Here is an 11,121-nt window from a genome sequence, read left to right on the forward strand (position 1 = left end):
TCCTGAGACGTCTGCATCACCTTCAAGATCTGAAATGTACCTAACTCAGCATTAATTTTTCATCACACGAATACATTACACAGTTTAAAAAACTCAGATATTACTTATGGTAGTTGGATTATTTTTCAGAAATGTTCACTCTCACTTTTTCACCTGCAGGAGTGGAGGGTGCTGCCCCTTGAGTTTGGGTTTGTCCTTGTTTTGGCTAATGGAATGTTAACTGACATGAACTGATCGAAGCCTTAAAAATCACTGACTCAATGGTTAGGCTTGCTGACTGGTACTTCTGCATTTTCATAGGCAGAGCTTTCTCCCAGTGAAGGTAATGGCACCCTCTCAACCTGGTCTTCAAAATGAACACATGGAAAGGAGCTACCCGAGCCAACCTATACTTGTACCTGAATCAGATCACCATAGCCAAATGCCGGACTATAGTACTCAGATTTTGTTACACAGCAGTAGCTCACTGATACAGCAGCAAAAGCCTCATAATGAAAAACAGCGACCTCTGACTCAGTCCTTCATACCCCTCAGCCTTGCTCTCCAGAGGCAAAGACTTTTAACTCTTTATTCCTTCTGGTAATTATCTGAGTATCTTAAAACAATATGCTAATACTGTTATTTGTCATTTTTTGGTTTTAGACATTATATATTGACTTCCTGGCAGGTTTTAACATAATTTTCATTTCCCAAATGCAGAGGTTGAGGTCCAGAGGGGTGAAATGACTGTATAAGGTCTTGCAGAGACTTGGTCAGATTCATTCTCATGCCAAATTTCACACTCTACCCACCAGAGACGCTATCAGTATTACTTAATAATAAGTCAGTAACACTCATGACACTGTCTTAACTCTATAGTTCATACCTATTTCTCATCACACATTTACAGAACGAAGTCCAAAAATTAAACCATTTACCAAAAGACGTTGCTCTACAATTGGCAATGAAGACGCTTCCTAGTTCAGTCTCTTACTTCCAGGTAGAACAACCCCATCCCATCCACTACAGTTTTTACTCAACACTTGACAAGTCTCTATGCATTGTGGGAAGTACAAACTGAAAGATTCCCTGTTTTCATCAGTTTCTTGCAGCATTTGCAACATTTAATTAAGCAGTATTGTTCTGCCTTGTGGAGCTCACAATTCAACCATGCAGATAACCTTAGCGAAGGAGTTCACAAACATGCCACTTAGCACGTTGATTATTTTGAATTAAAGGCCTTTGGAAAACCGCAAGTGCAAAAACAGGCACTCTGATTTCCATTCTTTTCTTCCAAAAGCACAAGATGAAACTCTCAAAAGAAAGGGCCTTGAGTCTGGCACGATTTGTACAGAAACTTTGTTGGTTTTTTTTTTGTTTTTTTGTTTTTTTTTTAAAGCAACTCTTCCTTTAGTCTGCCCATTTTATTTTAGTTACTTTTTCACAATTGCTACTCTTCGTTCAATTCAGTTTATAAGCATTTAAGTTTTGCCACTTCTTTGGGTCTTCATTTCCTTATGAAGGCTCCCAGGTCACAGTAAAACTTGTATTAAATAAATGTGTGTGCTTTTCTCCTGTTAATCTTTTTAGGTCAATTTAATTCTCAGGCCCAAAGAGAGACCCTGAGAAGGCAGAGGTAAAGTCTGCTTCCCCTACATTAGCAACAGTCCTCCAGGACCTTACTGATCCTGGTTCCAAAAGCAACTCTCCCCATAATTAGCCTGGTCACAATAAATAGCAAATAAACTGCTGCCGGGTTATTTTTTCATGGGTCACTTACATCTTAAATCTCATCCTACTAAATAACACACATAATTTCCTATGAATGTATCCTTTTATTTCATTGCCAGCACTGATTCTAGTATTTTGTCTTGTTTCTGTTTGTCTCCCCTTGATCCTGTGAATGTCACGACAAAACCTTCCTGTCTTGGTCAATGCTGAATCCCTAGCATCTACTGCAATCTCTGGCACATAGCAGCTGCTCAGTAAATGCTTCCTAAGTATTATCCTAACAACGCCCCTTCCTTTGAATATGGTTATAGATTAATATATGTGTAGAACACTACAGTTTATGGTATGATTTCAATCAACTTTATTCCTATCTTAATCGTATTCCGCACGTCAAATTCCTTTCACCACACGGTGAATGGGGAATTTCATGTGCAGAAGGGACCTTAAACATCATTTCTATTTCCTATTCCTTAAGCTGGGGGGGTGGGGTGAGGGTGTTAAGTTGTCGTTATTGGGTATAAGGAAGCCATTTGGGGGTATTACTGTCTTTTTCGACATCCACTAAAGGTTAGGTTCAGGGCCCGCTCTGGAGAGGTCCGGCAGAAGCGGCGAATTTCCCCTCCGGAGACCCCGAAAGGTTAGGCCGACGAGAACGGAGAAGAGTGGGCGAGCCCTGACATTTGAGGCAGCGCTGGCGCAAGGGGGAAATTCTGACACCGAGGTCTGTGAGGGGCCCCGGGGACGGCTTCGCCTCTGCACCCACCCCGTGTGAAATGCCCCCCGAGCGTGGGCCATCGAGCACATCACCCACGGCCGGCTGGGCGCCGGAAGTGGGCTGGCGGCCTCGCAGTGACGTAAGGTCCCTTCCGTCGGCCGGGGCGCGCGGCCCGGGATTGGCCGAGCCCGACCGCAGTGGGCGGGGCGGAGCGGGGCGCGTTGCCAGCCACCTGCACGCCGCGCGCCGACTTGCGGCCGCTGGCTCGGGTCAAGTTCACCGTCACAGTGAGCGGTCTGCGGGAAGCGTGCCTCCTGGGCCGTTTCCTTGTGGGTGGCGAGAGGTATCTAAATGACCCGGCTAGTCACGCTGGGGTCTCCGCCGCCCTGGGGTCCCCCACCCCTCGGTGACTTCACGGACTTCCGGGGAAGTTTGCGGCCTGAGAGTGCACGGCAGGAAACAGACCAAGGGAACGAGGGCGTTGAACCTGTTCTCGGCCTCGGGAGCCCTGGGTGTTTTGAAGGATCTAAAACCAGGCTCTGCTGCATTCAGTGTGTTGTTAATCACCTCATTCATTGATGGGTTAGGTACCGTTTTTTGTTTCTCAACTCTCGGAAAACACTGCCATGATCTGCTGTTACTGGCATCCTATTTCTAGAAGTACAGTAAGATCTGATTAAGGTTTCAATAATGAGCTATCAAACGCTTTAAAAGCACCTTTCATTTGTAAGATGTGAATAGTAACTTGGCGAGGACTTCGTGAGTTCTTTCCTAAGACACCAAGCTCTAAGGAATTGAAACGTTTGAGTCACAGTATTTCCTACTGTGGTTTTTTATTCTTATTCTGCTTCAGCGATGTTTTCTGATTCCAATAATCTCAGAAACAAGCAATGATCCAGCAGCCAAGCCAACATTTAACTCATTGGGCAAAGTAATCATTCCAACGAGCGACAACATCTGAATCTAGCAGGACTTTCTTGACCCCCTGCCCTTGCCCTGTGGACTATACTCGTTCCCTCTAGCCGGAATGCCCTCTGCTTCCGTGCCAGCTTTTCAGCGCAGTATCATCTGCCCTGCAAAATCTGCTTACAGCGCCAGTCTCTCCAGGAAACGTTTCCTGCATTCCCATAGCTCTTTGTCCTGTTACAGAATCTCTAGGGCTGTGTGGCCTTATCTTAGTTATTTGTGTAAGCTTTTTCCTTCCCGTGAATGCTGTTGGGATGGCGCCTTGTCTATATGTGCGTCACAAGACAGAGAAACTCAAGAAGCATTTACAGAGTGCCTGTCATATGCCTTGCCCTGCTCTGAGTATCGGGAATACTACAGGGGAAAAACAACGCCCCCTCTCATGGAGCTTACGTTCTCGAGGGGCAGAAGAGAAACAAACAAACGCACAAAAAATGCTATGCGCCAGTGTGTATGTAACATGTACTACGAAGGAGCGTGAAGGAGGGAAAGAAGATGGTGCACAAAAAATGCTATGTGCCAGTGTGTAACGTTTACTACGAAGGAGCGTGAAGGAGGGAAAGAAGATGGAGAATCACTGGGAGGGATGCTCTCTTAGAGAGAGGTCAAGGAAAGCTTTTTCCTGAGGATGAGGCAGCAAGTCATACGGAAAGTGGGAGGGAGAGCCCGGGAGATGAGGCAGCAGCACAGGCAAGGCCGAGACGCAGGAGCGTCCGGTACCGTGAAGAACAGCAAGGGAGTCGGCGGGAGTGGGGCGGCAGAACGCAAAGCCAGAGAAGCAGCTGGGCAAGCTCGCATCCACGTTTGCATCAGACCTTCAGTCAACACTTGTTGGATTGAGGTTCTAAGGGACAGAGAATAATTTAATGATAGTCGCAGTGAAACTTGGAAATTTCTGGAGTGGGATAGTCCTAGGAGGCACATATAAAGTATTCACAACTTAGACACATGTACGTTGGAACTCTTTATATTAACTGAAAAAAAATCTTAATGAAAACCAATAGTTTATGCAGCGATTATCCATTATGGCGAACACCCAGAAGAAGAGGAGGCAGCTTTTGTGGAGAGGTAAATTGATTGACACATGAGTGAAATGATCTACTGACGGCTGTTACAAAGTTCCGAAGGAAAAAAAATCAATGTCCTGTTGTTGTCTTGCTTTTTCTTTTGGGGGAAAATTACTTGAATGTTAGTTGACAAAAGCTGAGTTTATGAAATAATTAGATAAGTTTGTATATTTATATTTTTAAGAGCACTTTCCAAGGTCAAGGTGAATAGTGGGGACAGGGAACCAGTACCCTGCAGGCGGAACCTGGCCTTCAGCACAAAGTCATAGCTTCGGGGTAACTTTGTTTGTTGGAGTGATGTTGCTTTGATCATACTTGTCACTTGCAGCCCAAGGAACATCTTGCTCCTTAGTGGCATGTGGCAACTCTCTCCAGCAGAATTAAAAAATACAGAACACTTGTTTATTTAATAATTTTGGTTACTCTTTTTCTTTTTTTCAGTCAGTCTGGCTCCCTCTGAAAAGTGGCTACTATGGGCTATTGATTCTGCTCTTCATAACATTTCTTAAAGTTTAAATTTAAACTTCATAACATTTCTTAAAGTTTAAATTTAAACAGTTTAAATTTAAACTGTCAGTTTCTTGGCAATCATTCACGTAGATGAGATCGAATGTGGTTTCCGATTCAGCTCTCAAACCACTGAATTGATAGTCTCCCTCTTGGCTGTTGAGTCAACACTTCTTTTTATTCATTCATAGGAATGAGTAGATCCATTACTAGTAGCTCTCAAATTAGTCATACTTCTTGGCCAAATGTTAAGGTAGCCTTGGAATGAGAAGACCTGTGTTCCATCCCTGGCTTCTCCTTAAATGTGGTGGCATGGTGTGGTGGGGAAGTACATGAAGCCCGAGTGTGACTCGTCTGGGTTTAAGCCCAGCTCCTCCCCACACCGGTAGGTGATCCTCAATAAATTACTTATTCTTCATGCCTCAGGTTCCCCATCTATAAAAGAGGGATAACTTCAAAGGCTTATTGTGAGGACTGAAGGAGTTAATGGAAATAAGCTACGGCACTGGGCTAGAGCAAACACTCAGATGCTGCCGTCGATACTTGGCTCAGTGCCTCGAACTCACTCGGCTTCTGTTTCTTGAACATGAGAAGGGGAACGGTAGTTCTTACCTTGTAGAATTGAAGAGGCCGAATAAAATACTTAATGTGTGAAGAGCAACATCTGCGAAAGCAGGGAGCAGCCCATAAATATTAGCTATTATTAAGTATTAGAGAGCATTTATTTATCAATAGTCGCGAGCCTTTTTAATTCCATGGTTCTGAAGGGCCCTCAGGAGAGGAACATGGAAAGGGATCAACCATAAAAATGTGCCATCTTGGTGAAGATGCCGAGGATAGAAATCATTTAGGTAGAGTTTTTGCATTGAGATGCAGTGACAGGATCCAAAGTGAGGAGTTGGAAGAAGAAATAACAAAAGTGAAAATATCTCTGCTTGGAATAAGAGCAAGTTCCAGAGCTAAAACTGTGTGAGGTTTGGGTATCTGTTTCAAAACGGGACACTGGTGTTATCATGAAAGGCAGTGAAGAGACTTGGTACAGGGGTTGTGATTCTGGGGTCGATGGATGCCCGAGGGGCACAGATAAAAAAATTCTGGTATCTGTAAATTTGGATGAGGAAAATCACATCCTTTATTTTCACTAATCTCTAATGGAAATCTTACATTTCCTTCTATTTAGAATTTAAAAATTCCCAAAGCATAGCCAAAGAAACAGTGCCTGTGGTGCCACCCCAGTAGAAATCTCATATTTTCATATCTCATCACATAAAATACCGGTTACACGCAAGATGAATTTGAGAGCATGACAGGCAGATATTAATGAGGAAGTCCATATATTACCACAATGCAAGTAGGTTTTTAAAATATTTGGTGAGTATATTTCAATATGGTTGGTTTCTTTTGGAATCCTTTGTATTTATTATGTTGTACAAGCATAAGAACATTATTTTGGGGGATTCACAAGCAGGAGGTCCACAAGATGAAAGGGTCCCGGGCATGGGAAGGGTAAGAGTCCTCAGTGAGGGTGTGAGCTCTGGAGCCAGACAGCCAAGATCGAACCCTTCCTCTGTTCCTGACCAGCCAGGCGACACCGGGCAGGCCACCTAGCCTCTCTGTGCTCTAGTGGCCTCGCCTGTAAAGAAGGAACAAAGGCTATCATACCGTTCGACTGAAGAAGCTGTGGAAACACCTGGAACGGTGCCTTGTGGGTAGGAAACCCTCAGGAAGTGTCAGCCATTAGTGGAAAAGCATCTTATGCGAGTCAGAAGAAGAGAGAGAACTCTACAGCATAGGCTGGAGTATATGCATGCCAGCTGACTTTCCAGGGAGGGGTAGAGAAATGAAACATTAGGTCATGAAGAAGTAGGCAGGCCATGAGACTGGAGTTAAATTCCTTCCTCCCTCCCCCGCTCCCTTCTTTCCTTCATTCAATAAAGGTTTCTCGAATGCCTACTACATGCCCCTCAACATTTGTGGGGCCTGGAGCAGGTGTCAAAATGGCGCTCACAGGCCGTACATCTAAATATTAAAAAAGTGGGAAATCGAGTAAAGAAGCGTTAAATATGTTGTCTTCTCCCACGTCAACAGAGAAATCTCTAAAATAGTAAAATTAAAAAAAAAACAAACACTGTTTTTATGTAACAAAGTTTGGAAAATGTCAAAGTTGACCGAGTTTCATTATTGCAGATGTCTGAATGTTTTTCGATGACACATAGCTCATAAATTATTATACAGATAAAAAAGAAATAAAATTTATTTTTCTTGCCTTAATTTCATTCGTCAATTGGGAATTTTACATAATTTGTGGTTTTTGACAGTACCGACGTCAAAGTTTAAAAATTCAAATATGATTGTACAGTCCAACTATACACAATTTGTATGTAGGTAAAATAAAATGTAAATGTAAGGTTGTCGAATTCTTAAAAAATTATTTTTTATGTTTTTTTAGAAAAGTTATTTTTCTTCTAAAAGTTTCAAAATTATGTATTAAAAATTTAAAATTATAATCGACAAATATCAAATATCTAGTTTTTTTAGATATACCTGATACTTTTTAATTTTAGAAATTTCATTAAATTCTATTAAATATTTTTGTAATAATTAAAATTGTTTGCAATTCTGCGGTTCAACATCCTTTTAATTGATTCTAGTAAAGAGCCCGTATTACGGCTCTTATATTACTTACTCCATAAATGCATAAGAGTATTAGAGACTATTTGACATTGTAAAGTCTTCCTCAGACTTCATGTGCAACTGTTGTGAATTCCATGCTAATTCACAAGGACTTCTGGAACCACAAATGGGGACAGAAATAGGTTGGAGAAAATCGACCCTTGGGATTTCTGGGAAACTATACTTTCCATGATATTCTTGCATAGCGATAGATTATGCAGTAATCTGCTCCCTCCTGGGTACGCGGGATTTGATGAATGAGCGTGCCTTTCCCCACCCCCAGCTCTTCTGGGGCTCACGCTCTCCCTGTTCTCCTTGGCAGGAGCACAACACAGAGACGCTGTCACCTTGTGTTTCCAAGACACGGAACAGGAACTGTGGGGTGTGTCCCCGGGGACCAACTGTCATCCCCGAGGGCGATGGAGCCACAGAAGAGTTCTATGGCTCTGTACCAGCATGGAGTGCCAGATCTCCAGTGACAGAGGTGCCTGCTTGTTAAGTGTCCATGTGTGCGCGCGTGCGTGTGCGTGTGTTTGTGCGCGGGCGTGATCCGTGGGGCCCTGCCCTGGACAGAATGTATTTTATTTAACAGTGCACTTAGTTTGATGTGTAACGTCGAAATATTTGGACACGTGGGATGTAAGCCTCCATTCGCACTTTCGTCCTGGATGCCTGGTGTCGGAGGTGGTCTGAAGGTGGAGGTGAATATTTATGAATCGTTAACATATAAGCAGTATCACGCGGAGAAAGTGTGAGCTGGGGAGAGAAGTAAGCAATTTGATGACTGCTACCATCCCACCTACCCTTAAAATGTGTGCTTCCTTCTCTCCCTATTCCGCTCTCTACTTTCTCATTTTCTACTCATTTTTTTTTTCTTCTAATTCCTTTATAATCTTCTCCTTCCCAGGCCTCAAACTCCTATTGGCATCGAAAGCATCATACGTCTCCAACAACAACCACTACTTGGAATGTACAGATGCTTGGGGTAGGGGCGGGGACTCTGAGTCTTGAAAGAATGAAAGAATTGATCCGTCAGGAAATAAAAAGTACAAATAGTGAGATTGCATTAGATCACCTCTAAGACGTGTCCTGGGATGACAGCAGCACATCTTATAAAAAGCTCATTCTGAGGGACTGTTTTTCTTTCTCTTTCCAGATACTGCCTTTTATCTTGTTTGGAGCAGTTGAACCTTCACGCTCTTTAATCTCAAAGCATACGCACTTGAGACATTCAATATTAGACCCACAGTCAATGAAAATGAAACGAAATTTATTCCTTGGCTTTGGGTGTGATGTTTACAAAGTGACAAAATGTATTATTGCCAGAACTGCTGAGGTGTCGATGTTTGCTCGGGGTTATCTCTGACTTAGCCTTCAGAGAAGAGATGAATTTTTTGCTACATTTGAAGGAGCAGAACCCTAAAATGAATAAAGCAACATGATACACATTTTAAAGCAGATGAAACTTGTACCAGACATGCATCTAGTTCACCCTACAATCCGTGTCAGCTTCTCGTGAGGATTCGCTCAAACAGGAATGCAGCAACGAGAACATTTAACAAAATTCTTTAGACACCCGAATTCAGCGGTGCCTGGCCTCCAGTAGAATAATTCTGAAGTGGTTGATTTTGTTTAACTGTAGGCTGGTAAAACTAATCTTGAGAATCTTTTAGCTCAGTAAAGACTTTTATGTCACTGGCCCAGCTTGAAAAAGTGAGCTAATTGCTGTGCTGGGAAACTACGTATGTCACTTTCAGGGGAGGTAATATCTCTGCCCACAGAATATCCAAAATGTAGTAACTAGCACCTAGTTTAGTGAGAATATATTTTGGTTAAATGCAATGCTGCAACGTTAAGCCGGTGTGCCACATGTAAATGAGGAGGCCACTTGGTTAGGTCACGACTTTGAAAGTGTTAGGTGATCGGCAGTGTAGTTCTACATTCAGCCACCCCCCAAAGTCAGTGCAGGGGATCCCACAGTTACCACAGGTGGAATGGCTCTCAGAGGACTTTGAGAATTTGAGAATAAATTCTGTAGACAGCCCAAGCATTTTTCTCCTCCGTTGCTCCTTGCTCTGGGTTGTTTTATGGCTGATGGGTGTGGAAAAGAACATTTCAAAACATTAAATCTCATAATAACAAGGACTCTTTTCTTGAGAACTCTGTGCCAGGCACTGAGCTAAGTACTTCGCGTTCATTGTCTCATTTACACCTCCCTAAATGAGGACGAGGTACCGTGTTTCTATATCTGTAACGTGTGTTTGGAAAAATCGAGACTTAGGGAGGTTAGGAAATTTGTCCAAGGTCACACGGCCATCAAAGGGCATGAGCCTAGATTCTATCCAAGCCAGCCTGACACCAAGCTTGGGCTATCCTCTGCTGCCCCCATCACACGGGGAACGGGGCCATAACATTGGGGCAAGCAAATGAAAACCACTTCGCATCTACTAGGATGGTTATAATAATTTTTTTTCAATTAAAAAAAAAACCAGGTCTACGGCCATGCCACCCTGAACAAGCCCAATCCCTTCTGATCTCGGAAGCTAAGCAGGGTCGGACCTGGTTAGTATTTGGATGGGAGACCACCTAGGAAGACCAGGTGCTGTAGGCATAAAAAAAATAAAATTAAATTAAAAGTAGGCCATTGTAAGCTGACAAGGTCCTTACAATCTGTGAGGTCAACCAAGGGTTGTCTCGCCTAAAAAAAAAAATAATAAAATAAAATAAATAAATAAACAGAAAAATGACAAGCAGGAGCAAGGATGTAGAGAAGTTGGAATCTTTATACATTGCAGGTGGGAATGTAAAATGGTGCAGCTGCCGTGGAAAACAATCTGGCATTTCCTCAAAAAAGTGAAACAGAAGTACCACGTGATGTGGCACTTCTGGTCCTAGGTGTCCAACTAAGAGAACTGAAAACATGCCCACCCACCCCGAGACTTGTCCACAGACGTTCATAGCAGCATTGTCCACAACAGAAAGTGGAAACAGCCCGAATGGCTGTCGACTGAGGGCTGAACGAAGTGTGGTGTACCCACGCAGTGGCATGTCATTCAGTGGTCAAAGGGACGAAGCACGGACACACCCTGTGACTCGGACAAACGCTGAAAACACGATGCCGAGTGAAATAGACCCGAAGACCAAATACTGTATGAGTCCATTTATACGAAATATCCAGAAGAGGCTAGAGATCGGAAAAGATTCATGGTTATCGGGGACCGGGGGAAGGAGGACTGGGAAGTGACTGCCCATGGGGATGGAGTTTCTTTCTGGACCAATAAAAATGTTCTGGAATTATACACCAGTGATGGTTGTGCCACATAGCGAATATACTAAAACCCACTGAAATGCACACTTTAAAATGGTGAATTTTAGTTATGTGAACTACACCCGAGTTTTCAAAAAAAGGCAACTTCAGGTCAGATCCAGGAGGGCCTTGTAACCCGGCCGTGTAAATTCCACGCGTCCCTTTGTCTCTGTTTC

At 43.2% G+C, this 11,121-nt stretch overlaps 1 pseudogene; it reads left to right on the forward strand.

The window, feature by feature from the left end:
* Positions 1-10,130: 10,130 nt before the first annotated feature.
* Positions 10,131-10,249, forward strand: LOC112481831 (annotated as a pseudogene).
* Positions 10,250-11,121: the final 872 nt, after the last annotated feature.

This window comes from Pteropus alecto, unplaced genomic scaffold, assembly GCF_000325575.1.
Source record: "Pteropus alecto unplaced genomic scaffold, ASM32557v1 scaffold125, whole genome shotgun sequence".
Classification (NCBI taxonomy): Eukaryota; Metazoa; Chordata; class Mammalia; order Chiroptera; family Pteropodidae; genus Pteropus; species Pteropus alecto.